The 26,106-nt window shown below is 36.8% G+C and overlaps 1 pseudogene across 1 annotated transcript in view; it reads left to right on the forward strand.

The window, feature by feature from the left end:
- Positions 1–6,541, forward strand: part of LOC309809829 (large ribosomal subunit protein eL8-like) — a 79,809-nt pseudogene extending 73,268 nt beyond the window's left edge. The window contains exon 2 of the transcript in view: positions 5,720–6,541. The product of the transcript in view is annotated as a large ribosomal subunit protein eL8-like (transcript). The remainder of the gene's footprint in view (positions 1–5,719) is intronic.
- The last annotated feature ends 19,565 nt before the right edge of the window (positions 6,542–26,106 follow it).

Consider the following 26,106-nt stretch of genomic DNA (forward strand, 5'->3'; position numbering starts at 1 on the left):
CTACTTTTAGTTTTTTAAAGAACCTCCATACTGTTTTCCATAGTGGTTCTGCCAATTCACATTCCCACCAACAGTGTAGGAGGGTCCCCTTTTCTCCACACCCTCTCCAGCATTTATATTGTTTATAGACTTTTTGATGATGGCCATTCTGACTGGTGTGATTTGATTACATTACAGTTTTGATTTGCATTTCTATAATAATTAGTGATGTTGAGTATCTTTTCATGTGCTCTTTGACCATGTGTATGTCTTTTTTGGAGAACTGTCTATTTAGATCTTCCCCCCATTTTTTGATTGGGTGGTTTGCTTTTTGACATAGAGCTGCATGTGCTACTTGTATATTTTGGACATTAATTCCTTGTCGGTTGTATCATTTGCAAATATTTTCTTCCATTCTGTGGGTTGTCTTTTCATTTTGTTGATGGTTTCCTTTGCTGTGCAGAAGCTTTTAAGCTCAATTGGGTCCCATTTGTTTATTTTTGTTTTTATTAGAAACAAACCAAATATTCTCTTAAGAAGGAATGAGTTACATTTATGGTAGCATAGCCATACCATGGAGTATAATTTACCCACTATAAAGAGATTGCAGGGCCCAGTCAGCTCCAATCTTTAATTGGCTGCTTGTTCATGTAAATCAGTCCCTCTACAAAGTGTATTGTACTATAGTGTACAACATAAGACTTGCACTAGAAAGGAATCTTGAAAGGAAATTGTCAGTTATAAGTAGAAATTCTAATACTTTATTCCCACATCTCAATTGAATCACTCCCTGAGTTGATCACACCCCAGCTTAAAGATATCAATACCTACATAGATGATCCACCCAAACCTGGATTCCCATTTCCTTGACTTCTTTAGCCCTAGTACCTTTCCAATCACCATACCATGGCCCTGCACTAAAAGTGTTATATCCTAGATATTGTACCATCACCACTCAATCTCAATGTCAAATATCCCCTTTCTACTACTCTCTATTCAGCTAGCTCATTCTACTACACCTAATTCTGAAATTTTCAGACATCACTGAGAATAGTCCATAACCATCTCACTTGACATCTTTCTCAAGACAGTTAAAAAAAAAATTACTGTGAATTTTCCTAACCTTCTTTTCCCTCTCATTAACCTGAAAAAAGATCACCAGTCCTGGTCATCCAGCTTGGGATCTGGACAAGCACATCTGTATCTATTATCTAGTTTCAGACTTTTAATTTTTTTCATAGAAATGACAAAATTTCTATGCAATAGCCTCTCTGTGAAATGAGGTTTCTGCTCCTTATCTGGAATCTCTGTAAAATTAGACTTCAGGAGTAATGTGTATATATATATATATATATACACACACACACATACATATTTTTATACATATACATATATCTTTGAGTTAGCTGGTTTGTCATATATCATTAAATATATTTAAACATGTAAATGTAAATGACTCTAAAATGACTCTAAACATGTAAATATAAATGACTCTAAAAGAGAATCTGAAACACACACACACACACACACACACACATGATATAGCAAATAAGTAATTACTTTAACGCTATTAGGAACCAAGATTTTCAGTATAAGGGAAAAAAGACATAAGATCAAAATGAAGTAAAAACTAGTTGATCCTAAATCTGAACTGGAAATAATAGTATGAATTCAGGATACATTTTAATGATATTTTTGCTTATCTTTGTCCACTAAAAAAGCATGGAAACAATGGTCAATCTGTAGCAAGGAACACCTGTTCAATCCAGATTGTGATTTCTAAATGTCATTTGTCTCCACAAGAAACAGAAACACCATGGAGAGTGACTGATTCCAGATCTGGGACATAAAATGGACAAGATAAGCTGGGAATAGCATGGCAAATGGCATTATTTTATTCTTTTTTATGGCTGAGTAGTATTCCATTGTGTGTGTGTGTGTGTGTGTGTGTGTACACACCACATCTTGATCCATTCATCTCTCGATGGACAATTAGGTTGCTTCCATGTCCTGGCTATTGTAAATAGTGCTGTTATGAATATTGGGGTGCATGTATCTTTTCAAATTAGAGTTTTCTCTGCATATGTGTCCAGTAGTGGGATTGCTGAGCCATATGGTAACCCTATTTTTAGTTTTTTAAGGACCCTCCATACTGTTCTCCATAGTGGCTGTATCAATCTACATTCCCACCAACAATGCAAGAGGGTTCCCTTTTCTCCACACCCTCTCCAGCATTCATTAGATGGAAACCTTTATAATGGATAAATCAAGCTGACAACACCCGAATCCACTGATTAATCTTAACATTTAAAAAGTCTTAAAGTCTTGGAGGGGTGTGTTGGGGGAGAGAACATTAAAAAAAAAACAGTACATTGGTTCAAAAAATAACATCCAGAGTTTGGAAATTCTACAAGACCAAAACCCTGTTTTCTTCAAATAATAAATTGCAACCAGGAAAACGAAAGAGGGAGAGACTGATAGAATTGAAGAGACTTATGAGATATACCAACCAAATGCCACGTGTGGAATTATTTTTATCCCAATTCAAAAGTATGAACTGTATAAACATTTATGTGACAATATTTATGAGACATTTGGGGGAAAGTTGAACACTGACTGGGTATTTGAGGATATTACAAGTTTATTGGCAGTGATTTTGTGCAACAACGATATCATGTTTATGCTTAAAAAAAAGAAGTGCTCTTATCTTTCTATAGATATTTTCTTAAATGTTTATAGATGAAATGATATGGTGTCTTGTGTTTGCTTCTAATTATTCTGGGGCTATAGGGGAAATGGGTGGGGGGAATAAATAAAACAGGATTGACAATGTGTTGAAAGTTATTGAAACTGGATGATTGAAATTAATGTTTGGGATTTTCCCCTTAAAGTCTGTTTATGACAACCTGGCAGATTTAAAAATTGTGACTCTGACTCATGAGCCTCGATACTATGAAGCCTTTTAGGGATTATTTAGATCATGATTATGTTGCTGGGTGGCTACATTTTCCCTCTGTTTTTTAAGAGAGGCTTTAATGTCAGCTAAAAAAATATCGGGCCATTCTAATTACCTCCAGGAATCAGAATCTGTAATTAAAAGAAACCACTAACATTAGCCACAGAAGTAGATGGATTTTTAGAAACAAAGTGTGAATTAGAGATCAACCCAAATTGCTACAGACCAGATACTTTTAAACGGTATCCATTTCTTTGTGCACCCAATGCTTGACATGTTAAATTAGACTTTTAAAGTGTGTGCTTTATTTTCATGGATCACTAATGAATAAATACTTGCAAGCTTAATTTAAGCAGTGATCCAAATTTTGTGGAATAACCATACTCATTTTTCTCTTCCCTTAAGCAAGTGAAAGGGATTCAGTTTCAGTTCTCCTACAGGTTAACCCCTTCCTGTTGCTGCTGACCAGACCCAGAGTCTAAAATGGTTGCCCTTTATGGACCAGGGAGGATTGTTATTGTTCCAGTTATTTTCAGCTTCACTGGAAATTATTGGACCTTCTTCTTAAGATGACACCTCTTAAAACAATTACAATCCCCCCATGCAGCCAGCATATGCACATGCTTTCCCACCTTGGTAAGTAGTGTGTGATAAGCTTTTTAAAAATTAATTTGTATTTTATCAAAGTAGCATGCCTATATACTTTCACATGCCCAAAAGTACTAAAAGAATTTTAACAAAACCCAGTGTTTTCCCTCCCCATACTTCCTATAAGTAAAGGCTCGCCCGCCAAAGACCACCAGGAATGCACCTGTGGTTGAAAGAGTTGGTTTATTATTCATTGTCACGAGGGAGACCCCACACCATCTGTGGGGTATTAGGTGATTTGAAGGAAGGTTTAAGGAAGTGGGTCTTTGCTCTGGATTGGATGCTATCTGCAAGCAGGGGCAATTCTATGGCTATCATCATAAATTGTATCTTGAAGAAGGGGAGACTAGAGTGAGGCTAGAGCTAAATAGTAAAGAGGCAGTGATCACTCATATTAAGCAGGAAGGGGGAGTTTAGTCATTCTGTGGCTTGAACCATCCTCATGTTCTGTCTGTCTTCAGATGTGATTATGGAGTGGTTTTGTTTTTGTTTTGATCCATCACAGGCACAGAATGGCCTTGTCTGAGGTTGATGCTCTGTGAAGTTTATGTTCGAGGGGAGGACATCATACCCGCTAGCTCCCAGGTCTCCTCTCTTTCTCCCTCCTCTCTTCCTCAAGTCCCTATTGGAACATACAGATATCCATCTAGATCATATATGCATATAATCTCATATTGATTTCCTTTTATGTTAGCTCTTTTGCATTGCCATCCCACCCCCACTTCTCTTTACCCCCTTCCTAATAGATTTATATTATAATTTTTAGTTAAATGAATATCCAGTGTTCCTTTGATGCCTTTGCAAATATTATTCACGGTCGAACATCCAGTGGATTATGATGTTTTCCTGCTTTACTTTCTGTCTTTCTTGAGATTGAAGTAGTTGCTTTGTTTTTTTCATTTATCAGGTTATCTTTGCACTTCTTGCTAATTCTTCTGACCTCCTAATAGCTCCATAGGACAGTTCTCTGTAAGGTCAATGAGATCAGTTGGTCTACCCAGACTTTTCTTCTCCTGGAGACTTCTTTGTTCTCTCTGGGTTGGTTTTGCTCCAGGTCTTCTGAGTGCTATCATCAGGTTACATCTTATCTGAACTATTGTCCTTGGAATTTATTAATCTGGAAGTTGATGCTGTTTTCTGGATGTTATGCCTTGCTCTTTCTTGATTTACTATCTTAGTGTGGAGCACATCCTCCAGTAATTTGATCAGATTAAAGATGGCATCTCTACAGAGGGCATGGAGTGGACAGCCCTCCACATGTCTGTTCCCTGTGTCACACTGCTCCAGGAATGTCTATGTCTGGGGCACAGTTGCCTCCCTGAGATCTCCCTCCACCATTATCTTGAAGACTTTCATCACTTCCCTCCTGGGTTGTATCTTTTCTGTTACGAATCCCTCATCATCTTTTTTTCTTGGTCTGCTTTTTTTTTAAGGTGAAAATCATCTTCCAGCAGCCCCTTTAGCAAGAATGTAACGGAAGTAAATGTTTTGGGAACTTGCATTAAGAAAATATGCTTTATGCTACCCTGGCAGATGACAGATAGCTGGAATATAGAATACACAGTTGGAATTAACTTTTCTTTGGCATTGTAGAGTCATGATTTCATTCTTTTGTTGTTCCTTTTGTTGCTATTGAGGAGTTTAAAGTCACTTGAGTTCCTGATTCTTTGTAGGAATATATATATTTTTTACTTTTCTTTCTAGAATATCATAGGATATAATAATAATGAAAAAGATTGAAATATGGCAAGAATTACCAACATGTGACACAGAGATACAAAATGAGCAAATGTTATTGGATAAATGCCACTGATAGACTTTCTCCATGCAGGGTTGCCACAAATCTTCAATTTGTAAAAAACACGCAGTCTGCGAAGTGTAAATAAGCAAAGCCCAATATAATGAGGTCTGCCTGTACGTTGAGGAGCAGCTGTAAGTTGGCAAGTGTGTGTCGACACAGTTTTCAAAGATCCACCAGAATTTTTTCAATCTGAGAAATTTAAGAATAATTCAGAATTGTGATGGCATCTTAAACCACCTAGATCACTGATACACCTATACCCTTCTGAGTGGTCCTAAACATGAACTTGACAAGGAACTTGAGCATCACTCATAGTGTTACCCTTTACACACCAGGACAGGACATCAGCCCAAAAGGGACCTCACCCACTTTGTCAAATGGTCTGACCACATCTGGCTGCAGCAGCAAAGAACTATCCTCTATAAGTGGCTGAAAGTGCCTCCCTTGATTAACCAGTTCACCCAGGCCTTGGACCACCAAAGAGTTACTCAACTGCTTAAGGTGGCCCACAAGTGCAGACCAGATATGAAGCAAAAGAAGAAGGAGAGGTTGCTGGCTCAGGCTAAAGAGAAAACTGCCGGCAAAGGGGATGTCCCCACAAAGGGGCCACCTATCCTTCCAGCAGGGGTTAATACTGTCACTACGTTGGTGGAGAAGAAGATTTAGCTGGTGGTGATTGCAAATGATGAGGATCCCATCGAGCTAGTTGTCTTCCTGCCTGTCCTGTGGCATAAGATGGGGGTTCCCTACCACATTAGAAAGGGAAGGTCAGGCTGGAGATCCATTCCACAGGAAGAATTGTACCACTGTCGCCTTCACACGAGTTAACTCAGCAGACAAAGGACCTCAGGCTAAGCTGGCGGAAGCTATTAGGACCAATTACAATGACAGATATGATGAAATCTGCCACCACTGAGGAGGCAACATCCTGGGTCCAAAGTTGGTGGCTTGCATTGCCAAGCTGGAAAAGGCAAAGATCAAAGAACTGGCCATCAAACTGAGCTAAGTATACACTATTGAGTTTTCTATACATAAAAGTAAAAAAAAAAAAAAATCCTTCGGAAAAAAAGAAAGAATAAATAAAGATCATTTGAAAAGGCTAAATAAACAGATAATTGGCTGATCCCCAGGATGTGTGGAAATAGGAAGAAAATATATTTATTGAGCCAGAACTATGTGCTCACCACTATGTATAATGTCAAAATGACCTTGTAAAATATTACTATCACCATTTAAAAAGTGGAGAAACAGGCTCTGAGAAATTACATAACTTATTCAAGGTCTTTTAGCTAGTAAAATGAAAAGGGGTGATTTAAACTCAGGCTTGTTGAGTTTCCAGTTCATTATTTCCACAATACCTTGAAATTGTCCTAGACTAAAGGAAATTAAATTTTACTATGTGGTATAAATTCCACAAAATGCCTGGTAATAAGATTTGTTCCCTACCAGTGAAAATGAACTCTTTGATTTGTAACTGAACCCATATCCTTTAAAACTGAAGAGAAAACAGTAGAATTAACCAATTAAAAGAAAAATATTAATTTAGTTGAATAAATTAATAAATATTTACAGAGCATTTGATATGGGTAAAAGGTAATATAATGGAGATTATTTCTACTTTTTAATATGTCTTCAAAATGCAAGATACAAATATAAAAGATAGATGTATATCTAAAGTTTATATTGATAAAAACTACATATTGAACTACATATCAATGTAAATAAAAATACCATACAAAAAAAGGATATGCAAGCTCCAGTATGAAAGGAAATCCTTGATATATAAACCAAAATTAAATCTCAAAGTTCTATCTAGGTTACAAAAACTTAAATTATTATTATTTATTATTATTATAATTATTTATTATTATTATTATTTTTGTGGTACGCGGGCCTCTCACTGTTGTGGCCTCTCCCGTTGTGGAGCACAGGCTCCGGATGTGCAGGCTCAGTGGCCATGGCTCACGGGCCCAGCCGCTCCGCGGCATGTGGGACCTTCCCGAACCGGGGCACGAACCCGTGTCTCCTGCATCAGCAGGCGGACTCTCAACCATTGTGCCACCAGGGAAGCCCTAAATATGTATTTTTTTAAATCCTTGGTTTACTTAAGATAAATGATACAATTTTTTTTGGATGACGTTTTCTGGATACACTGTAATAGAATTAAGATATTTGAGTATTATGTCTTGCCTGAGTACTTAGAGAAGAATCTAGATAGCCTTCTTCTCCTTCAGCCTTTGAAAATAGTTTCTAAAATAGATAAAATAAAAACTTTAAAAAGAAGTCATGGTTGTAGCAGATATGAAGAAATAGGACTGACCATACATTAGATAATGTATAATTTTACTTGAATGAGTTAATTATACAACATAGGACAGTTCTGACTTGTCTGGACAAACATGTTTTGTCCTTAGTTTTTGCAAACAATGGTAGAAAGCATAAAACCACACGATCCCAGTTGTCTTGTAACTACTACTTTCATTTGCAAGAGGGTTATGTTTTTAAATTCTTGGCTCTGAAGCCAGCACAAATTATTTTCCTTGTGATTAAAAGATGATATTGGCTATCCTTCCCTCAGCCTTGGGACCACCTTGTCTGGGCTATAAGCATGAGACAAAGCTTATACTCATTCTCTTTTTAATTTCACCATAACCAACAGATTTTATGCTCTTATGAGAAAAATGGTAATCAGTCTCCCCACTAAGCTAAAGGATAATTAGAGATTTCACTGTTTGCTTATTTAAATACCCTTGAAATTTTTATTAGAGAATCCCTATGGTTTTAGATTGAAATGAGTTGTGATGGTTTTTACTCTTTGTTGATGTATTACTTATCTAGGTATACCATTACAAATACCACAAGCTGGGTGGCTTGAACCACAGAAATTTATTTTCTAACAGTTATGGATGTTGGAAGTCCATGATCAAGGTGTCAGCAGGTTTAGTTTCTTCTGAGGCTTCCCTCCTTGGCTAGTAGAAGGCCACCTTCTCATTGCACCCTCACATGGTCATCCCTCTGTGTGTGTGCACTCTTGGTATCTCTCTCTAAATGTCCTCTTATAAAGACACCAGTCAGATTGATGAAGGCCCTCTCTAAATACCTCATTTCAGCTTATTCATCTCTTTAAAGACTATCTTCAAATATAGTCACATTCTGAGCAATCAGAGGTTGAGACATCAATATATGAATTCTGGAGAACACAGTTCAGCCCATAACAGTTGGAATGCTCATTTTTCAAGACACATAAGAGATACTGAAACAAACCAACTTTGGACCTTTTTGACAAAATATTGGCAACTCCACTAAAGGTTAGTTGGTGAAAATATTACTGAATATTCTCTATGTTTCCCTATTAATTATCAGATACCTATTCTTTTACCTATTCTTTTGTAGTGGATACAGTCTCCCAACAAGTTTGTCAGTTTTTATTTATGCTTCTGCTCAATTCTTTCCTAACCTCATTCCACCATTTTGTTAACACTGATCATTTTTCATTGTACTCATACAGACACTTCTTTAAGATTATATGCATATTACTCTATATATCTCCTCATAGGCAGCTCTTTTTATGTTTTATAGCTACTTCACAGAAGTTATTTCCTTCAATGTATAGATATTAGCTCTTTCAATAATAGAAACAACACAGTGGATTCCACTTCCATTTAAGATAGAATGAACATCACTTCCATTACAATAGCAAGAAAACAATGGATAAACTAAAAATTATACCTTTTTAAAAAGCCACCAAAGTACCGTGTATAAATAGAAGTCTAAATGGACTAAATTTCAGACAGGGCTAAGCCTTTCCTAAAAGAGTAAAGAATAGTAGCCACGCTCATATATGACACTTTTGCCTTAGTCCTGGTACTGGCAGAAGCTAAGGAGATACCTAAACAGAGACACTTTTCTGGGCAAAGAGAAATGAGTTAAAGTTTAATTAACAGAATGATCTGGCATGATAGATAGAAGTCTGGAGAAGCATGAGTGCCAAAATAAATCCCTCATTCTGAAAATTCTCATGCTCTGGGAATCTTGCTGATTTCCCAGTGGGGAAATAGCAGGAGAGCAAAAGAAGATCTTGCATCACACACAAGACTGAAATTTAATCTAGAGGTGAACTGAAACTAACCTATTTCCTCCTAGCTCAAATTCTAATAAGATTAAAAAAATGATCCCTTCAGAAGGCAATAAGGGAAATTCAAGAGTTGGGCTGAAATGCAAAGGGAGATTTATGTACAGTCAGCCCCTCCTATTGCGGATGTGGAACCTACGGATATAGAGGGCCTACTGTGCTATGAAATTTTATATAAAGGGCTTGAGCATTCCTGGATTTTGGTAGATGCAGGGATCGTGGAACCAATCCCCCACAGAAGCTGAGGGATGACTGTTACCTCATTTGAAACCAGATATGAACTGAAACTAATTAAAGTTTTGGCCTGTGATGATACCTAAATGGTCAGCCTTCAAACTTGCTGACTGGCAGAGAAAAGCATGAATTTTTTCAGGGAAAAACAAAGCAAAACAAAACAAAAACATACTTTAGTCTCTAGTGTTCCTTTATAAAAAATATGTGATATATATTTTAAAAATTATGAGATTTACAAATAAACAGAGAAATGTGACCCATAATCAAAAGGCAAACTCATGGATTTCCTTGATTTTGGAATAAACAGAAAAGGAATTTAAAAGTAATTATTATGAAATGGTTAAAACATTTAGAGGAAAGATGGATAACACAGATGAACAGATAGGGAATTTCAGCAGAGAACCAAAAATCTAATATTAAACCAAATGGAAATTCTAGAACTGAAAATTAAAGCATATGAAATGAAGAAGTCATTGGATAGATTTAATACAATTTTGGACAGCCGAAGAAAGGACCAGGACATCAGAGAGAGGTGAATAGGAATTCAGAACAAATATAAAGAGACACATTAAAGCAAAACTGTTGAAAACCAAGGAAAAAGAAAAAAAATCATAAAATCATCCAGAATAAGAAGTGAAACCATGTTCAGATGAACAAAATAAGTATGGCAGCTGGTTTCTCAACAGAAACAATAAAAGTCAAAAGACAGTACAAAATAAAAAATCATGAACCCATAATTCCACATCTAACAAAGGGATTCATCATGAAGATAAAATAGAAACATTTTCAGGCTAACAGAATCTAAGAAAATTTATTGTCAACATGTCTGTATTACAAGAAATACTAAAGGAAGATAATCAGAGTGAAGGTCAATCGTACCAGAGGAAAACATGGATCTCCAGGAAGAAACAAAGAGCACCAGAAATGGTGAATGTTGGTAAGTAGTTAACATTTAAAATGGACCACTGATTATTTAAAGGTAAAATAATAAAACGCTGTGGAGTTTTCAAAAATACAGAAGTAAAATATATGACAGTGACAGCAGAGTGTTCTTACTTCTCAAACTATAAACAGGTGTTATAATTTTATGGTAGAATGTGATAACCTGAGATGTATATTGCAATCTCTAGAAAAATCATTAGAATTATCACAAAATGGTAAACATAAAAAGCCAATAATGAAACGAATACACATTAATCTAAAAAAAGGAGGAAAGAAGAAAGGAACAGACAATAAATGTGAAAGATAATGAGCAAATTAGTAAGACAGTAGATTTAAACTCAGTTACACCTATAAGCACATTAAATGTAAATAAACAAGTACTCCAATTAGAAGGCATAAAGTTAAGGGATAGATTAGAAATTACCCAAATATATGCTCTTTATAACAGAAACATTTTAAATATAAAGACATTTACATTGAATGTAAAATTATGAAAAATGTCTATAGATCACGGAAACACTAATCATAAGAAAGCTGGTGAAGCTATTTTTTTTTTTTTTTTTTTTTTTTTTCCCCGTACGCGGGCCTCTCACTGTTGTGGCCTCTCCCGTTGCGGAGCACAGGCTCCGGATGCGCAGGCTCAGCGGCCATGGCTCACGGGCCTAGCCGCTCCGCGGCATATGGGATCCTCCCAGACCGGGGCACGAACCCGTATCCCCTGCATCGGCAGGCGGACTCTCAACCACTGCGCCACCAGGGAGGCCCGAAGCTATTTTTAATATAAGCAAATAGACTTAAAGATAAGCAACACTATCATAAAAAAAAGGTAACTCTCATAATGATAAAAGGGAACTTCAGCAAGAAAATATAAACATTCTAAATGTGTTTGTATCAAATAACATATTTATAAAAAATGAATCAGTACTTTACAAAACTAAAGGAAAAATATGAAAATTCTACTTGAAACATTCATATCTCAGTAACTGGTAGGCAAATGTCTGTAAGAATTTGAACAACATTTTTAACCAAATTGATCTAACTGACATTAGGAGAACACTTCACATCCAGAATACACAGTCTTTTTACTCGCTCACAGAACGTTCACCAAAGTAAACTTATGCTAGCTCATAAAGAGGATTTCAAATTTCAAAGAATTGAAAACATGCTGATATATATGCTAAGACCAATGAAATTAAGTTAGAAAGCAGTATCCAAAAGATAACTAGAAAATTCCCAAGTATTTGGAAACTTAAAAACACACTTCTAAATAGTCCACGGGTGAAAGAAGAAATCCTAAGAGACATTTAAAAAGGTTTTAAACGTATGAGAATGAAAACACAGCTTGTTAAAGTTTTCTGAGTACAGTTAGATCTGTGTTTAGTGGGAAGTTTATAGTTTTTAGTGCATACATTGGTAAAGTACACAAATCTAAAATCAGTGATCTGATTTTCTACATCATGGAGATATAAAAAGAGGAAATTAAACCCAATAAGTAGAAAGGGAATAAAAATAAGAGGAAAAAGCAACTAAATTAAAATAAAGATGACATTGCAGAAAATTAAAAACAACTACAAGACCAAAAGCTGATCCTTTGAAAAGATTAATTATATTGGTAAACCTTTAGTGAGAGTGCCCAAGGAAGAGCGAGTGACCACAAAAATAGTTATCTATAATGAAAGATGGACCTCACTACAGATTGCACAGATTTTAAAAAGAAAATAGGGAGCTGTTGTTAACTTCTTGCCAATAAACTCAATGATTAGATGAAATGAGCAAATTCGTTGGATCCACTTTATAAAACTAACACAAAAGGAAATGGAAAGACTGAATATTCTTATATGTTGTAAAGATATTACGTTTGCAAAAACCAAATCATTCATTGAAGAAAACTCCAGGCCCAGGTGACTTTGTTAAAGATGAAAATATATCACCAGTAAACATTTTCAGAGACAGAGTGGAAAAACTTTCCAGCTGTGAGGCTAGCATAACTCTGACGCTAAAAACCAAGTAGAATACTACAAGAAAAAAACATTAAAGGCCAACAACTTTATGATTTTAGATGGAAAAAATCCCTTTAAAATATTGTTAAATTGAGTCCAGAAACATATAAAAAGCGTAATATCTTAATGACCAAGTGAAATTTATTCCATCAATGAAAGATCTTTTGTTGTTTTGGCTTTTCACAAGGTTTTTTTTTTTTTTTTAATATTCCAAAATCCATTGGTTCAAATCACAACACACACATACACCAGAATAAATGAGAATAATGTTCAGTTTAATAGATTAAAAACATCTACTTGGGGCTTCCCTGGTGGCGCAGTGGTTGAGAGTCTGCCTGCCGATGCAGGGGAAACGGGTTCATGCCCCGGTCCGGGAAGATCCCACATGCCGTGGAGTGGCTGGGCCTGCGAGCCATGGCCGCTGAGCCTGCGCGTCCGGAGCCTGTGCTCCACAACGGGAGAGGCCACAACAGTGAGAAGCCCGCATACCACAAAAAACAAAACAAAACAAAACAAAACATCTACTTGACAAATTTCAATACCCATTTATGATGAAAAACTCTCAGTAAAATGTAAATACATAGGAATTCTCTTACTCTGATAATGCATATCTATGCAAAACCTATGACTGTTATCATGCTTAATGAGGGAATACTGAACAAATTTTTCCTAAGATCTTGAGCAAGTTAAGGATATCTACTCCTACCAGTCACAACTAAAATTAAATTAAATTAAATTTGGGCTGGAGTTCTTAGTTCAATAAAGAAAGTAAAAAAACTAAGTGTTCCTCTACAGATGAATGGGTAAAGAAGTTGTGGTATACACACACACACACACACACACAATGGAATATTACTCAGTCATAAAAAGTATGAAATAATGCGATTTGTAGCAACATGGATGAACCTAGGGATTATCATACTAAATGAGGTAAGTCAGACAGAGAAAGACAAGTATCATATGAAATCACTTACATGTGGAATCGAAACAAAATGATACAAATGAGTTTTTCCACAAAACAGAAACAGACTCACAGACATAGAAAACAAGCTTATGGTTACCAAAGGGCAAAGGATGGGGCATAAATTAGGAGTTTGGTATTAAGAGATACACACTACTGTATATAAAATAGATAAACAATGAGGTCGTACTCTATAGCACAGGGAACTATATTCAATACCTTGTAATAACCTATAACATATATTATATATATATATATATCTGAATCACTTTGCTGTACCCCAGAAACTAACACAACATTGTAAATCAACTATACTTCAATAAAAAAGAAAATGAAAGAAGTAATAGGCATAGAGATGAAAAAGGATGAAGTAAAACTGTATTTATTTGCAGACCACATAATTGTGTATGTAAAAAATCCAAAATAATCCTCAAACAAGCTACTATCAGAAGTGAATTTCATAAGATCCTGTGCTACAAGGTCAATAGAAAGAATGCATTTCTATATACTATCATTAAGCAACTGGAGAAAGAACTTTTGAAAATAAAACCATTTACTATAACATGAAAAATGTCAAATCCTAGGAAAAATATATAGAGAAATGTTACATCTCTACCCTGAAACTACAAAATATTACTGACAGAAATTAATGAAGGCCTAAAGAAATGATTTAGAAGAATCAATATCATTACAGTGTCAATTTGATTCAATGTAATTCTAATAAAAAACCTCAGCACTCTGTAGAAATTGATATATTGACTTTAAGATATATGTAATTCCAAAGGATCTAGATAGATAAAATCTTGAGGACAAAGAACAAAGTTAGACTTATTCCACCTGCTTTACTGTGTGATTCATTTATACATGGAAAAAAGGAGAAGTCACAAGAATGCTTAGTTAGAGGAGGGATTTTCTGAAAAGGAAAAAAGAAAGAACATTGTGGGATGAACCACATCAATTTTCAGTCTTGTCCAACTGAAATTAACCTTTTATTCCTGTCTTGGACTAATCCAATAATTTTAAATGAAGTAAGGAAATAATGAGTAACAACCATAAGGCATTAATCAATAGACAAGTTTTGAGTGAAATCCTTATTCTCTTTGAAACATATTCCTAGATTACTTTCTCTCTGCACTGACTTGGCCTTTTTAAATTTTCTTTTGCTTCAATATGAGGGAGAAGAGGAGATCCTCTAACTTTCTGAACCACTTCCTCAACTGACAGTTTCTAAAGCAAAGTAGGCTTTTGTGAATTTTCCTGATGAAAGCCCAACTGAAGATGAGTTTCATTTATAGCAGACTGCTGCTAGCGACCAGTTGGTGGCTGAATGCAGTATTTAAAATATTTATTATTCCGTTTCCTCAATGAGTAAATTAACTTACTACATGTGCTTTCTCAACAGATAGTCGGGCCAAATATGAAGGCTTCCTGAAAGAGAAGGCAGAGTTTTTTAAGGTTGAGAGGTTCTTGACACATGACAGGTTGAACTATTAGACTTAAAAGTGAGGGCAGAGAGGTAGATAGTTATTTTGAGCAAAAAATATATTTGAAATTAACAGTTAACTAAAACTTATGGAATGTACCGAGGGATTATTTTTTAATGTTTTGTTTTGTTTTTAGAAAAGAGTTTAGCAGAGCTAAAAGTTTATATTGGCCTGCAGCTGTGGAAAACTTCCTTGGAAACTTTTCATTTTTTAATGCATCTCATTGGTGGTGGTCAGATGTTATACATCAACACCAGCACTTTTATGCTTGGTCTGTGCCTATTTGTAGCAATATCCTTAAATCATAGTAATTGGGTACTTTGTGTTTTCCATCACAAATCTTGTATAAGAGAGCACAATTCCCTTACTTCCACCCATATCTTCCTTTTGGCCATTCTTATCTCAGATTAGACTAGATAACTGCCTCAAGGACATTGTTTGAAATTTTTACTTTTTTTTTTTTTGGCCAGGGAATATTTGCTCTTTCATCCCTTCCATGCTACTCTATTTTTTTTTTAAAGCTATCCAAGCCTATGTTTCAAATTAAGGATCACGTTTAAACATCATGGTAAGTTTTGTGTTTCATTTTTTCATGTAGGATTAATGTTGCTGATATGAATTCTCGTGATCAAATTAAAGGAAATAACTAAATAAAAAGCCTCAAACACTCCTTATCTTGAATCCTGAATAATAGAGTCATTTGACAAATCCCATCTAATAAATTCATGTGCTCAGTGAATTCCAAATAGAGTAATCTATTATAATAGACGCCAAGTGAGTGTTAAGGATGGTATGTGTTGTAGTATGATTTCAATTTTGCATTTGCCATACTTGCTAATTTATTTTCCCTAGTGGTATATTGTTTTCTCTCTCTGCACTTTGTCTGCAATTAAGACTGAAGAAAAGCTCCTGTCAGACAACAGGCAAAGCTCACTCTTTCTCTTGGAGATCATGTAAGAAGAGGGACAGAGGTAGGGCAGAAAAGTCAAATAATAACTAACAAAGTAATGCCTTTCAGAGGAGCCCACGCCCATCCCCATGGCCTCGTGCAGTCTGGCATGGGAACATTAATGCAGGGTTGCTGGGATGAAGTGGTTGACTAGGAGCCTGAGATAGGGCTTCTGGGAAATCATGGAATTTAACATTTACTGACTGCCTGGTGAGAAGGTACAGAGAGCTACAGGGAGATGGCAGACCAGTAAGAGTCTGGGTTCAGGACAAGGAAGTCTCCACTTGTGAGAATTTGCAAGTGGACCATCAGTAGGCCAGGACCACAGAATCCAGCAGTGAGTGGCTCCCCTCATAATCTCAAAGGCCAGGACTGACCTGTTCCCCCAGGGCTCACCATTCCAGAGAGCAAACCAGACCAACTGCTGCACAGTACTTACCACAGAGGATCCAGGGAAGACCAATGGGAGGAGGGTTTGTTTGTACCCTTCATTTCCTGCCACATGGAACCTCAGCCCTACTTTCCACACATAGCCAGACACCATCTGGGGAGGTCAGGGGGAGGAGAGAGAACCGCAAAAGACTGCTTTAGACTGAAAAGACACAGAGAGACTGATTACACAGCAGACATTGAGATAGTACACACTGGCAGGTCTAACTTTTTTATTGTCCAGTGGAATGGGGACTTGTGAAAAATATCAGGATAGTTAAATGAAATAAAGCTGCACTTTCTTTGGACAGCTAAGCCTAGCAGGAGTGAATTTATGACCTGCCTACATATAAAGAGAAAACAAAACAAAACAAATTCCCGAATTGGAAAGCAAGTGTCCGTATTATTAATACTATGAGTTTTTGTGCTGAAGGTCAGTAGGATTTTTCTTAACTTCTCTTCTAGTGAGAGGCAGTGCAGCATGGGCTCTGGAGTCAGTTTCCTTCTCTACAGAGTGAGGCTAAAAATGGTATCTATTTCATAAGATTTTTGTGAGAATTAGAGAAGTTAATGCACATAGAATGTAAAATGCAGCACCTCATTAGTCAGTACTCAATAAATATTAACTATAGTTATTTAGAAATATAAATGAAGCAAATGCTCTAGGAGTTTAGATGAGCATGAAACCGCTGCAGAGTGAAATGACCCAGGAAGATTTTCTCAGGAATTGGAGCTTAAGCTGCACTTTAAAGAGGGGAAGACCCATGGGGTGGATTTAGCAGGAGGCAAGGTCCTTCCATTCAATTGAAAGCTAAGACATAGGGGCTGGAGTAAACAAATGATCTTTAAGAAAAAGACAAGTACTGTAGATGTCTAGGTCTTCAACTACTTAGGTACACACTAACTTCTGGAAGAATGCAATTTTCCCCCCACCCGTTTGTCCTCAGAAAGCATGGCAAGTCCTGAGATATTTCAGCAGATCAACAGGGGCCCCAGGAAGCTACACCTCTGAAATGGTAAGACTCAGGCTGGATTTGCCCTAGATTATCCTAGGCCTTGGGATAACTGCAGAAGTTTCCCCATCCCTAGATTTTGTGGTTCTCACCATACCCCACAATCTGGAATCTTACCTCTGTACATAAGCTAGGAGGACACGTCCACAGGCAACCACAAGATCATCTTTTCTGACAATTCAAGGCATGCATAAAAAGGTTAGGAACAAAAATGGAATAAATACATTAAAAATAAGGTTAGGAAGAAAGAGATCTCTGTTGCTTCATGTTTCTTTTTCATCATTTTTAGTCTTTCAAATTATATGCTGGCACATCCTAATGAATATTTATTGAATGAGTGATTGAAGGAGTAAGAAAACAGAAAACCGAGTTTAGAAAACATAGTTCTCCTGAATCCAGTATGTTAAGTAGTCCTCAGAGTCAGTTCAACTCACCTTCATGAATACATACTATAGATATGGTAAATAAAATACACAGAGTTATGACCTTCAAAGGTCTTTCAGTTTGCTCTGCTTTGGTCTTGGCGCTTTAAGTGGAGGTCATCCACACTTGCAATGAGGCCTTTTTTCTAGGATTCAGCCAGGTGACTCTCTCATTAACACTCCTGTTCTGCTGCTTCTTGAGTTCATCATTCTGCCTGTCCTGTCATCTTTGGTTTACTCTGGCTCCTGATTCACATCTGCTTCATAATCTTTTTGGACCTATATATCTCAATTTTTGACTTTGTTTCCTCTGTACTCAGCTGCTGCCTTTAAATGGAAACCTCCCTCAAACTAATGAGGAGGGAGTGGAGGAAGTCATGAAAAACAATTTTGCAGGACGTAGAAATTGATTGGATATGAAGTATGAGCATTAGTGGCATTATTACAGTGGTTTGGAGCCTTATCGACAAGAGGATTTTAGTAAAAATAAGGAAAGGTGTTGGAGGTGGGAAGAGATCATGGCTGGGGAGAGACACACAGAGAGAGAGAGAGGGAGGAATGAATAATAATCTGATGCAGGGAATGAATTATGTCTCACCTCATATCAATCATAATTTACTCAAACTTTTGATATGCATTAATTCATTTCACAACATTTGTGTGAATTAAGAACTGTCATAACTACTTTATAAAGGAAGACGCCGAGGTTCAGTGAGCTTAATGATTGTCTAAGATTCCAGAACTAGTAAATAATAGATACAGGTTTTATTTCACCTTGATTGAGTTGACCAGTTGACTCTAAGCTTCTATCCCTGTTCCAGCATTAAGTTACATATACCCTCCACCAATTCAAAGATGCACAAGACTGTACTGGAAAGAATTAGGACACCTGGCTTCCTCTTTAGTCTCTGCCTCTAGAATATTTGGTCTTATCAGTTTACTTCGTGCTTTGAGTATGAGAATTCTGTGACACGTTTGTCCTAGACTCCCTTATCTCCAAACCCTCTTCCTGTTCTAAGAGTCCAAGATTCATTAAACATAGTGTTCAAAAAAAATTATATGTGAAAGAGCCAACTTACAAGACAGGAGAAGGGCTCATCTCCAGGGCTATGAAAGTCTTCCTTGTAGTTCTAACATTGTCAAAATGCTAATAAAATTTAGAAATCCTTAAATAATAAGGAAACTCATGAGAGGTGAATGACTTGTCCCAGATGACACTCCAGGTCAAAGGAAGGACCTGGCACACAACTCAAATCAGAAATCAGAATTTAGAATCCTGCTGTAACCCCTGGAACTTACCACCACTGTTATATTGGCCATCGACATAAAAGCAGCTGGAATCTATTGATATTTGGACTCTGTTTGGAATTCCTTTGTTTCTAATGTATTCTAAAAGTACTTTTTGAAATCTTTCTTAATAATGCAGGACACTGAAAATGTTTTCTGTGGGCTGTTTGTAAATGTGGGTTGTGTGATACACATCTGCAAGCTACATGGTGAAGTATTTTATATTCTATGCTCCATATTTATCATTTTCTCAATCTGATGTTTTGGAAAAAAAGGACTGTGTACTGGGGTCTCATGTGTTTGCCGGTGGTGCTCAGCTTGTTTAAATTATCAGATGTTTTTACTAAATTATAATTATCCTTTATTAAGACCAAAACACTATTTGGCTTGCAGCAAGCCTCATCTGACTGGTGAATCATGAGGACATGTTTTTGTTTCAACAGATTACAGAGAAAGCATTCATTTATAGTCATCATAACTAACTAACACTTTTGGTATTTCCTGATAGCACTGATAAGTTAAAATTTGCAGCAAGTAACAAGGTGTTGATTTCATCAAACTTTGACTTGCTCTAACTTCAAATTATACTTGTTTTAAAAATCTAATGGTTTTTAGAGATCGTAGTGGGGGAAATAAATCCATTCATATCCTCAACTGAGGAACAGTTCTTTAATTGAGAAAAGGATTTTTTTTTTATGAAGACCAGCTTTCTGAATATATAAACAGTGTAGAGGAAAAAAAAGACAAAATCCTCTCTAATCAGATCAACTGGCCAAGTGACTCCTGTCAGTGAATGGACCCCCAAGTCCTAGCCTTTGAACTAACTCTTGTACAAACATGTGTACTTGCAGAAGGCTTTCTATCCTTGTTATGTAGTCTTTATTGCATGCATTTAGTAGACATCTTGAGAACAAACTATAAATAAGCAATAAGTACAAGAGGTGAAAAAGGTGTAAAGAATCTCCCTATTCTTCGGAGGTGAGCTGACAATGACTCCGGTTGGAAGCAATATTGTAAAGGGTCAAATGGGAAGGGAGAAAAAGTCACAGGACACAGCACCATCACAAGTCGGAAGTGCAGATTGATAAACGTTTAATTTTGCTAATAGATCTCAATTTCTTTAGAAGCACCTATTCTAGCTCAGCAACGACACACTTTTCAAACATAATCTAGGGTAACTTCCATCTCAAGTACCTATTTTTTCGAGTCTACTTCCATCCACTGTTCAATTCCCAACTCTCTCAGATCTGTACTTGTGTTGTCCAGATGCTTGTATCCACTGTAGTCCCTCTTGTGTGGCTCAGAAAACATCTGATTTTAAAAGAGCTTCTGGCACTCAACCAGGCACCTATCAGCATCCTGGGTGTGTGCTACCACGGACAAAGAACTGTTTCTATTTCTCGTCCCCAGCAGAGTCCTTCCCATGGTTTCCTGAAGAGCTGTGGGCTGGTTCAGGATTTTAGCCAACTTCTGAGGCACCCCCTTCACCCATGGAAAGCTCTGAAATCCGTGGGACTCTTGACAAACATAGATTTATGGGAAGTGGGGCCTGACTTGGCCCTCTCTCACCTAGCTGTGCTACTCTTCCCCTGCTCTGCTATCTTCCCCTATAGCCAAGCAACACTGACTAGATCATCTCTGCATGTCCCACTACTCTGCAAACTTGAGATATGAAGCCACCTGAGTTTTGCGTTCAGCATCCCCCCAAAAGGTCAAGGGAGAGTCTCCCAGTTTCCCTCCCAGACCCCCATCATCACTAAGTTGGGGAGGCCAGGCATGTGGTTTTCACTCTCCTTCACACACCCTCACCTTCTTCTTACAGCAGCATTTCCAGGGATGAGAGAGAAATCATTTTTGCTGATTTCACATTGCTGGATAGATCTCCATTAAATAATATTCATTCTTAGGTTTAAGCAGTCTCCATAGAAATCTATGCACATACAGCTTGTCTACAAGAATTAGAGTGGAGGTGGGTGGGGAGATAGAATGAGTGGTGGGGAGAAAGGGCCAACCTAAAACACAGGGAGCCAGAAAAGGAATCCTCCACTGATATTTCACATGACTGTGCTACAATAGTAATTTCTTGGTGTTCAGTGGTTGGGTGACCTTACAGTTTGATTTGCCCGGGAGACGTACAGTTTATGCCTTTCTTTCTCTTTCTTTCTTTCTTTCTTTCTTTCTTTCTTTCTTTCTTTCTTTCTTTCTTTCTTTCTTTCTTTCTTTCTTTCTTTCTTTCTTTCCTTCTCCCTTCCTTCCTTCCTTCCTTCCTTTCTCTCTCTCTCTTTCTTTCTTTCTTTCTATTTCTTTCCGTCTTTCTTTTTCTTGCTTGCTTGCTTTATTTTATCATGGTAAGAACACTTACCATAAGCTCTACCCTCCTAACCAAATTTCAAGTGTACCCTATAATACTGTTGACTCCAGGGCCAATGGTATAGAGTAGATCTCTAGTCTTATTAGTCTTTCACAATTGAGAATTTATGCCCATTAATTAGTAACTACCACTTCCCCCTCCCCCCAGGTCCCCCTCATTGAGCACCCACAGTTAATAATTTACAAATCTTTGATCCTTTGACAAACTGATTCAAAGGATATCACACTCAAATGGGGGTTAATCCACAGGTACCCTAAGCTCAAATTCCAAAAATACACAGAGACAAAATTTTAGTCTTCTTTCCTACCACATCTAATTATGTATATCTGTCTGTCCATCTGTCCTATTATATTTGTGTGCATGTATGTAAACATATCAATATTATATACATAATCACTATCTATTGATCTATCTATCTATCTATCTATCTACCTGTATATCATCTATCTGTCTATCATCTGCTGCTTTATATCTTCTGGTTAAGGGTAATAGAATTCACCCAGTTATAGAAGCCTAGAAATCTGTGGTTATTTTCCTCTGTGTCCTTTCTCTCATTCCCATGCCAAGATTATCACCATGGTCTGTGTATCTTTATTCACTCCTATATGTACCAAAACTTAATCCTCTATTATACACCCCTCAAAAACAGATCAAGTTCACATCCTAATCATCTCTGATTTAGACCATTGGCAAAAGCCTTCAATTTAACCTCTTTGCTTACTACCCTTACAGTGTCCTTCACCCAATCTGCCACTACAACAATCTTTCAAAACCAAAAGTTTTCTTATCTTAGCCCCCTGTTTAAATTTTTTAGAACATTGCAAATATATAGGGCAGTGGTTCTTAAAATATGGTCCTGGACGAGCAGCCTCAGTATCTCTTTGGAATACAACTTCATAAGCCCTAACCCAGATCTGCTCTGAATCTGTATACAGGGACCCAACAATCTGTGGTTCAACAGGTTCTCCAGATGATTCTGATGCACACTGGTTTAGAAGCTAAAATAGCTCCCTAGACAACTTCACCAAATTGTTTTTTCAGTCTCCTTTGATGCCATGCCAACTTTCTTTTACTCCATGCATCTCCTCACCTTGAGTCCCATCTAACTGCTTGCTATTTCTCCAGTGATACTTCTCTATGTTTTGCACATGCTATTTCCTTGCTAAGGATGACTTTTCCGTATTGGTCATCTGCTACTATCCTTTCAGATCAAATATAAGTAGCATCTTCTCTAATTGTTCTGGCCTGGAAGAGGAGCGATGAGGTCAGCAAAATCTTTCCTCTCACCCTTCTAATGTGGTCCTTCTTGGTCCCTGTGGTCCAGTGGGGTACTTCGGTTTCACCCCCAGGTTTGGGGATTTTCACATGGTGTCTTATCTATGGAGAGTTGCAAGTTGGTCTTCTTATGAAGGAGACAAGTTGGGAACGACCTCTGTTGCTATCTTGGTGACATCACCTTAATCTAGGTTCATTCGGTTTGAGTCTCTTGCCCAGGACTTTACATCAGAAGCCAGTGAAGTAAACACATAAATCTGGGGAAGTAGAAGCTGTGGCAACATTTGTAGCTCAGGGTCATTGTGGCAATGGTGCTTGTGGGAGAAGCCATGCCAGGTGCCTGTAGCCCAGTGATGCTCAAGGTGGTGGCAATGGAGACCTCACAGGCTGGTTCTATAGAGTGAATGAGGCTGTGCTTTGCCTGCTCTTCCTTTGTTCTTGTTCATTTTCTAAGCTTGCTCCTCCAGCCCACCCAGTGATTCTAAGTTTTCATACATCCTTTTATATCTTCAGTCGACCACTTATTTCCTGTTACTTGCAAATAAGGACACTGGCCAGTATGTTGTCTACTCAGTCTTTTAAGATATATACTGTTAGTTTGTTCCATTATTATGGTTTATTTATTTACTTTTTAAACTTTCAAAGTTCATTTGAAAATCAGAAATAAGGGAGGAAATCCAGCTTCTTTTTTTTTTTTAACTCTAAATAGCTAGATGTTGTCTCAGTTCCCCTTACTAAACATTCTATTTTTCCCCCACTAATTTTAAGTGCAAATTTAAATATATATAAAATCCCAGGTGTACTTTTACACTTAATTCGGTTTCATTCATTGCTCAGTGTATTCTTGTAAAAATATCTAAATTCTCTCTCTCTCTCTCTCTCTCTCTCTCACACACACACACACACACACACACACACACCCCACATGCACAGACTTTTTAGAATTATTCAGGTTATTCTTATCAGCTTAATTTTCAAGATAGAACTCAACATCTTGTTGTTAAATTCCTTATGAATTCACGTAGCTATTTGTATTAAATTGCATTCTCTTCATAGATTAAAATCATGAGGATGTGAAGAACTGACATCTTTATAAATGTTGAGTCTTCCTATTTAAGAGCAAGATAAGCCTTATTATATTCTTCTATTTAAAAACAAGGTAAATCTTTTCATATTCTTCTGTAAAGAACATTCTTCTCCATTTCCCTCTCTACCCTCCCTCTTTCTGCTTATAACAATGCATTTATGGGTTGTTTTTTTTTAAATTATGTGTGTTGTAATCCATCATTGTCATTCTGTTTGATGCTCATATATTCCCCTGTTTGGCCAATGGGAGCCCCTGCAAACCAGTTCCTATGTCCTTTTGACATGGTTCCATTAATCTTTAAACATTGATCCCATTAATCCTTCAGGCTGCATTCCTACTATGGGTGGGAAGTTGAATTATGTATGATTAAATTACAGAATGGGATACAATGAAATTGGCTTCTTATGTCACTTTACCATACTGCATCTAATTCCCCGTGCATGTTCCCCAAGACTGTTTTATTCTATTCTTCCCGAATAGCTTCAGCATATTGCAGGTTTGAGAATACTTCTGTTCTTACTATGATTCACTAGATCTAAGCATTCAACAATGACACTAACTGTTCATTTTAAAGACCATTGTGACTTTAAAGCCTCACTTGCCTGAGATTTCACCTGATTTGGGGGCAAACTGTATTATGTTCTTTGGATTCTCTGAGAGGTTTCAGCTTTGATAAATTGAAAGATGTAACTTATACTTGTATATAGTGTAGAGATCTCTTTTACAAAGACCGACACTTGGTTACATAGAATTTGATCTTAAATGTTGACCCCCGAAAAACTTTGAAGTGACTATTATTTTTAATTCATTTTAAAATTAGTTAAATTAATATATGCCATAGTTTAAAATGTATTCCTACAGAAAAACTTTTAATAAAAAGGAACTATTCCCTGTCCCATCCTTTCCCACCCCCATCCTGTCCCCAGAGGAAATTAATTGAGTCTGTTTCTAATAATTGAGAAAGTTACTCCAATCTCTCTAAACATGTGTTTAATGCCACTTTTTTATTCATCAATTTCAGATATTCTCTCTTGCCTTTTTGCTTTGATAGAAAAGGATGAAGTGAATGTAAAGCATTTTCTCCTTTCCTTCCTTTCCCCCATATAGGGATATAAATATTCCCAGGTTCTCTATTGGATAAATGTATAAATTTAACCTATACCATTCTATTAATTTGCTATGGCTGCCATAATAATGTACAACAAATTAGATGACTAAAGCAACAGAATTTTATTTTCTCAGAGTTCTGGAGCCTAAAAATCCAAAAGCAAGGTGTCAGCAGGGTTGGTTCCTTCTGGGGGCTGTGAGGGAAGAATCTGTCCCAGGCACGTTCTTTTGGCTTGTAAATGGCCCTCTTCTCCCTGTGCATTTTCTCATAATCTTCCCTCGATGCATATCTGTCTCTCTGTCCAAATTTCCCCTTTTTATAAAGGCACTGGTCATTTTGGATTAGGACCCACCCTAATGGCATCATTTAATTTGATTACCTCTGTAAAGACCTTATCTCCAAATAAGGTCACATTCACAGGTACTGGGGGTTAGGACTCCAACACATCTTTTTTGGGGGGATACAGCTCATCCCATAACAATGATTATATCTTTATTCTCATTTCCATCAATATTAGAAATTGCCTTTGGACACTTCATTTTGTAAGATGACACTGTTAACATCCTGGCCCTTAAGTTCTTCTAAACCTTCCATCTCTCACAATCTGTCTTCTACTTTTAAATCGACAGGGTGATCAAGTTTATATCCTGTTCTATAAACATATTTAAGCCCTTCATGTTATGTCTATAGCTTCACTCCAAAATTTGAAATTCCATAAACAGTATTTTTATTATTATGATCATATAAATGTTATCCACTGTAGAACCAGGTGATATAGTAGGTTTACATTTCCTTTTTGTTTTTCCTGGTTTTCATAATTGATTTGTATTACCCGCCCTTACTGCATTCTGGTGCATTCTAGAGGTCTTTCAGTATAACATCATAACGAGTATACCAGGATCAAGGTACCTGAGTTAAAATCCCAGCTTTAGCAAATACTAGCTATGTGTCCTTGGGCTATATTTAAATCTTTCATTTCTCAATTTATTCATTTGTAAAATGAGTATAATGATGATAGTACTAACTGA

This window comes from Mesoplodon mirus (genome assembly GCF_964341445.2).
Source record: "Mesoplodon mirus genome assembly, chromosome: 8".
Taxonomy (NCBI): domain Eukaryota; kingdom Metazoa; phylum Chordata; class Mammalia; order Artiodactyla; family Ziphiidae; genus Mesoplodon; species Mesoplodon mirus.